Below are 6,143 nucleotides of genomic sequence, written 5' to 3'. Positions count from 1 at the left end.
GCCTTGTCACGGCAGTCGAGCGAAGGAGACAAGACTAAGGTCCGAAAGGTACTTAGCGTTTTTTACTGATTGTTTGTTTTACCGACTTTTTTTTTACCAAGCGTTTGTTTTACCGACCTTTTTTTTTACCCAGCGTTTGTTTTACCGACCTTTTTTTACAGAAAATTTGCTTTATTGACCTTTTTTTCTTTTTTTTTTGCCGAGCGTTTTTTTTGTATAGAAATGGCATAGATACAGCCTAGAAGTAGCTAGATCATCGGATTGTTCCTTTCGTTGACAGGATCTTAATATTCAAAGCACCCTTCCGAAATACGGACGGCTTATTGATCAAATCTTAACCAAAATTGGGATGGTTAGCCTCGCTTGACCTGAACTCCTCCAGTTACTGCCCATTACTTTCGTTTTTGCGGTCAACAACTGTTGTATCTATTCCCAGAAGCGTAGAAAACCATATAGTTTCGAAAAAGGTAAATCCCCTATAGTGATAAATCATGGGGTTATTGAAAAATTTACGTAAAAGACGAAGGAAAAGTAAATATAAGGCAGAAATCAAAATTTTGCAGTGGAATAAATGGAGTATCCAATAACAGCGCCACTAATGCGGCTCTTTTTTCTGATCAAATAAAAAAAAACAAGTTTTTTTAACGGAAAGTAAGGACCGACATTAAAACTTAAAAGGAACAGAAATTACTTCGTATATGAAAGGGGCTGCTTCCTCATCAACGCCCCGCTCTTTACGCTATAGTTTTTTACTGTTTTAAAAAGTAGAGTTAAGAGAAAGAGTTAAACTTTAGCGTAAAGAGCGGGGCGTTGATGAGAAAGCAGGCCCTTTCATATACGAAGTAATTTCTGTTCATTTTAAGTTTTAATGTCGCTCCTTACTTTCAGTTGAAAAACTTTTCAATATTTATTTCTTCATTTTTTTTTAATAAACTAGAAAATCCTGCGCTCCCTTCATGGAAATTTTCTTCCCCCATAACAAATTCCTCCAAGGAAAGTTCCCCAACATAGTCCCCTCTTCCCAACCCCTCCCCCAACCAAAAAAATCCCCCTGAAAACGTCTGTACACTTCCAAATAACCATTACTATATGTAAGCACTGGTCAAAGTTTGTAACTTGTAGCCCCTCCCACGGAGACTGTGGGGGAGTAAGTCGTCCCCAAAGACATAGTTATAAGGTTTTTTGACTACGCTGAATAAAATGGCTATCTCAGAATTTTGATCCAGTGACTTTGGGAAAATAATTAGTGTGGGAGGAGGCCTAGGTGCCCTCCAATTTTTTCGATCACTTAAAAAGGGCACTAGAACTTTTCATTTCCATTAGAATGAGCCCTCTCGCAAGATTCTAGGACCATTGGGTCGACAAGATCACCCCTGGGAATAAAAAATAAACAAACAAAAAAACAAACCAACAAATAAAGACGCATCCGTGATCTGCCTTCGGGCAAAAAATACAAAATTCCTCATTTTTGTAGATAGGAGCTTGAAACTTCTACTTCAGGGTTCGCTGATACCCTGAATCTGATGGTGTGATTTTCGTTAAGGGATGGTGTGATTCTATTACTTTTAGGGGTTGTTTCCCCCTATTTTCTAAAATAAGGCATATTTTCTCAGGCTTGTAACTTTTGATGAGTAAGACTAAACTTGATGAAACTTATGTATTTAAAATCAGCATTAAAATGCAATTCTTTTGATGTAGCTATTGGTATTAAAATTCCATTTTCTAGAGGTTTTGGTTACTATTGAGCCGGGTCACTCCTTACTACAGTTCGTTGCCACGAACTGTTTGATATCGATTATGTCTGGTATCTAATTGGCCATGTCGATCCAAAGAAACAACTACCCCGAGGCAAGTAAAACCATAATTTTCGAAAGACTGAAAGAGGGACTAGGATTGGTTTATCCTTTAATTTAAAAAAAATCAAAGTTTAATTCATTAATAAAGGTTTTCTGATTTAAAGTAAGGAGCAACATATAAAAAAAGAAGAAAATATTCCGTATATGAGGGGGGCTGCTCCTTCCTCAAATCTCGCTCTTTACGCAAAAGTCTTAAAGGTCTTTGAAAACACTTCTCATTCCAAATCGACGGCTATTGTGTTTGAGCCGTCATTCTTAAATAATTATGACAAAAAGTCATATTTTAGCGTAAAGATTGAGGGTTGAGGAAAAGGCAGTTCCAACCAAGTAACGAGAACATGTTTTTTCTGCCAAGGGCCGATTCCATTTTTTTATTCATGAATAAGGTTACCAAGCAAAAAAAAAAGCTCGTCCTTCACAAATCAAAAACTTATTAGGGAGCACATTTGATATATACAAACACCACTTTTAATAATGCTATAACATAATTTTTCTTTCAGAAATACAAAATAAAATTTCTTCTTTTCTACGTAATTTTACCCCATCCCAAACTTAATAAACCAACACTATCCTGCCAGCCAATAAAATTCTTAATATAAAATAGAATCCAGTCCCTAGAACAAAATAAACAAAACTGAATATTCACAATCTTGCACTAATCATAACATTCGTACTTTTCATTAATCAGTCTCCGTAACTACTTCAGCAAAAATCCTTTGGTGAATCATAAAATTCCTTCACCAACTTCGAATCGTTCGGAAGGTCATTCCATATTTCAGACCCAATTGGGCAGGCAGAAAACATAGGCCAAGCCATCACACTATTCAGTTTCCTCATTTTTTAGAATTCCTTATATCCTACCCATGTGATCATGTGGTAAGATAAAGTAAGAAACATTCCAGTAGAGTGCCAATTTTAAACCTAAACATGGATGAGCTCCTGTAAGATTAATAACTTCCATAAAAAGACAGAATTTCCCCCCTCCCTTTAATCCCTAGCTCTTTACGCTAAAGTTTGACTTTTTGTCCTTATCCTTCAAAAACGACTGATGAAACACAACGGCCGTTGAATTGGAATAAGAGCCCTTTCTAAAGACCAATAAACTTTAATGTAACGAGCGATAGACTGAGGAGGGGGAGCACCCCTCATTTACGGAATAGTTTTTGTTCATTTTAACTTTGAATGTTGCTCCCACTTTAAGTTGAGAAAAACTTTTTTGTATATTTAATTTTGATAAAGAACTACTATATCCACATGTGAAAGTAAATGAAGTAATTGAAGTCCCTTCAGTGGCTAACCTCGCACCCCTGCACTTCCCAACTTCACAAAAAAAAACAATAAAAAAACACATGACCCAAAGCTTTCAAATATTAAGAACTTTCAAAATGGTTTAGCTTTCACTTAGGGTAGGGTATACCACCCACAAAATACTGCTTACAGGGCAAAAGTTCAACACAAAAATCAAAGATAGAAAGCGTTTTACAAAATCCTTAAATGTTAAATTCTAATATATTTGGATCTGAGCAAACCCAAAATGATGAGTCATAACTAGCTTCGAACTCTATTGCGAAATCCAAACTAATCGGTGGTATGTTTAGTTTGATTGTCACAATAGTATTTAAGCTAGGTCCATTAAACGCAGAGCAGAAATAGAAAAGAAACTAAGCGGTCTTTGATTCATAAGTGGTATCAGCAGGGATTGGAAGCGTAAAGAATAATAAATTCTACCAGAATAGCGAAAGTTTATAAACTAAAATTATTCCGTCATTGACACACTTAGTGCTGATCAAAAGGTGTCTATCATAAGTTTGTTTCGGTTTAGCAGAGTTGATGAAAATAATATACTCACATAATAGCTCAAGATGTATGATAAGGTTATAGAAGAATCAAGCATTGTTTTGGGGGTCATTTAGGGGAGGGGGGTTACACTCAAGACCCGTCCTTGGTAATACCTGTGGCTCAAGTAATTGCTAACACTGTTAAGGAGAATATATAATAACAAAGTGCTTGAACGATCAACTGTATTGAAATAAGGAAATGGCCTACCTTCGTCAGAATTGTCGGGACAGTCTGAGGTACCATCTTGAACAAGTTCTATATCAATGCATAAGTCACCGGTCTTGCACCTGAACTCTTTCAGTAGATCACACTCCAGTAGATCTGAAAGTGAAGAATGATCTGTGCATTAGCAGGCAGTACGGTACATTTGGCCAGCATTAGCCTGGCTTTACAAACTAAAATGTTATTATAGCCACTTTCTCATCTTGACCTTTTTTCAAACCGTTCGTGGTAACGAGTTGTCAGAAAAGAGCGACTCGTGCTAATAGTACCAAAAACTCTAAGAGCAGGATTTTTTTGTAACAATGTTTCAAATAGTTTGAGTGACTCCCATTGACATTTACTAAAACCCTAAAAAAGTAACTTTGATAATAATTAATACATTAAGAAAATTGAATTTTTTGATAATTCTAAATATACAATATATTATCCACCATAAGTTATGAGCCTGGAAAAAACTTACCCCAATTTGAAAAAGTGGCAAGACACTCCCAAAAGGGCAAATGATCTTGATGTGAATTGCACGTTCAAATTCAATGCATCAGAAAAACCTATTGCAGAGGTTTCAAGTCCCTACATAAACGCAATTTTTTTCCGAGGGAAAATATATTTTTTCGATTGCATTAGTATGCTTACCGGCGTAAAAGGGGGAGAAGTAAGCAAATCTTAATTGTCTACTGAAAAGATTTGCTTGAAGAGCTCCATGACAGGAAACCATAGAAATTAAGACCTTATAATCTATTTTTTACATTTCGAACCCTACTCCTAATAAGTGTCTGGAGGTTGCACTTTTTCAGTAATGATTATCATTCACGAAACCTTGTCACGCGAACGTTAACTTTGGATATAAGAAATGATGGTGGAAGAGGGAGTATTAGCCATCTATTACATCTAGGAGATCCTTGCTACTGATTCTAAGTATGTGAAATCTATTGATTTTGAAGTTATTCATGAAGAGCTATCAGTACATCAAAATTTGCATAACTTTAGAAATAAGAACTGAAATCACCCAAGAAGGGATATTGTTTTGACTGGAATTTTCCAATGAAATTCAATATGCATGAAAATCTTAGATCAACTGTCATCAAAATATTAAATTTATTTTCTTACGTTTCCAGAGAAGGATGGTCGCACTTGTGACCATCCATACTCCTTAGTCCCAGATTATTAAAAGAGGGTTCATTCGAATCAGCCTTTAAAGATATAGTGTCTTTTTTAAATAACAAAACAGATGACATCAGAGAACTTTTACACTCTATCACTTGAGCCCATCAAACCGTAATTTTGCCGCAAATAAGACCAAAATATTATTAACATGAAAATCCTGAGAAGTTGGCCTGTTGATAGGGCAGGCCTATTTATACAGCCTTCCTGTCCCAAAGGCTGTACTGGCATGCATTATTTTTTCCCCTATATTAAACGACGCCAGGTACTTAAAGCATCTGATATGCTGCTATCCATTTGCCTCGTTCCGAAACCTCGAGGTTTTAGAGGTCTGTTGAACGTTCTTTTGAAGGAGTCAACAAAGGGATTTGCAGGAATAATATCCCCAGGAAGATCGTTCCAGATAGAAGTACAACACCGGATGAAGGTCTTCCTCAAGTACTCGCTTCTTGGCGTGTCCTCCTTTAGATAATTGGAACGCACTGTGTGACTTTACGTTTGCCTTATTGGTTGGACTATTAGGGGGGGGGGGAATGCAAAAGAGCTAATGCGAGAGTATATACTGTTTGTCATTGCTTGAGTATATACTGACCGCACTTGAGTTTTATAGGAATTCTAAAATGTGTACAAAAAGTTATCAGTATTATGGCCAATAAAAGGCTACTGAGATCTATGCAAATTAATACTTTTTCTGCTGGATACTTGCGAAATTCTTTCTCCTAAGAGAGCATCCACTCTTTCCTGGAGAAGGGAGAGGTTTTGTGTTTTAATTAAAGCGTCATTTACTATCAATTTAGAGATAGTGGAAAATACAACTAGTAGGTTAATTTGAGCTAGTTTCGTAGATATATTAGCGAAATTTGCAAAGCAATGATTTTTGTTCATTATAAGTTTCAACTTCTCTCTTTATTTCTGTAAAACAATTCCTGTTTAAATCAAACAGTTAGTGGTAACGAACTGTAGTAAGGAGCGACCTGGCTCAATAGTAACCGAAACTCTAAAAAATGGAATTTTGATACCAATAGTTACATAAAAAAAATCGCATTTTAATGCTTATTTTAAATA

This window comes from Artemia franciscana, chromosome 9 (genome assembly GCF_032884065.1).
Source record: "Artemia franciscana chromosome 9, ASM3288406v1, whole genome shotgun sequence".
Classification (NCBI taxonomy): Eukaryota; Metazoa; Arthropoda; class Branchiopoda; order Anostraca; family Artemiidae; genus Artemia; species Artemia franciscana.
The sequence above is the reverse complement of the archived record's forward strand: the minus strand, read 5'-3'. Positions refer to the sequence as shown.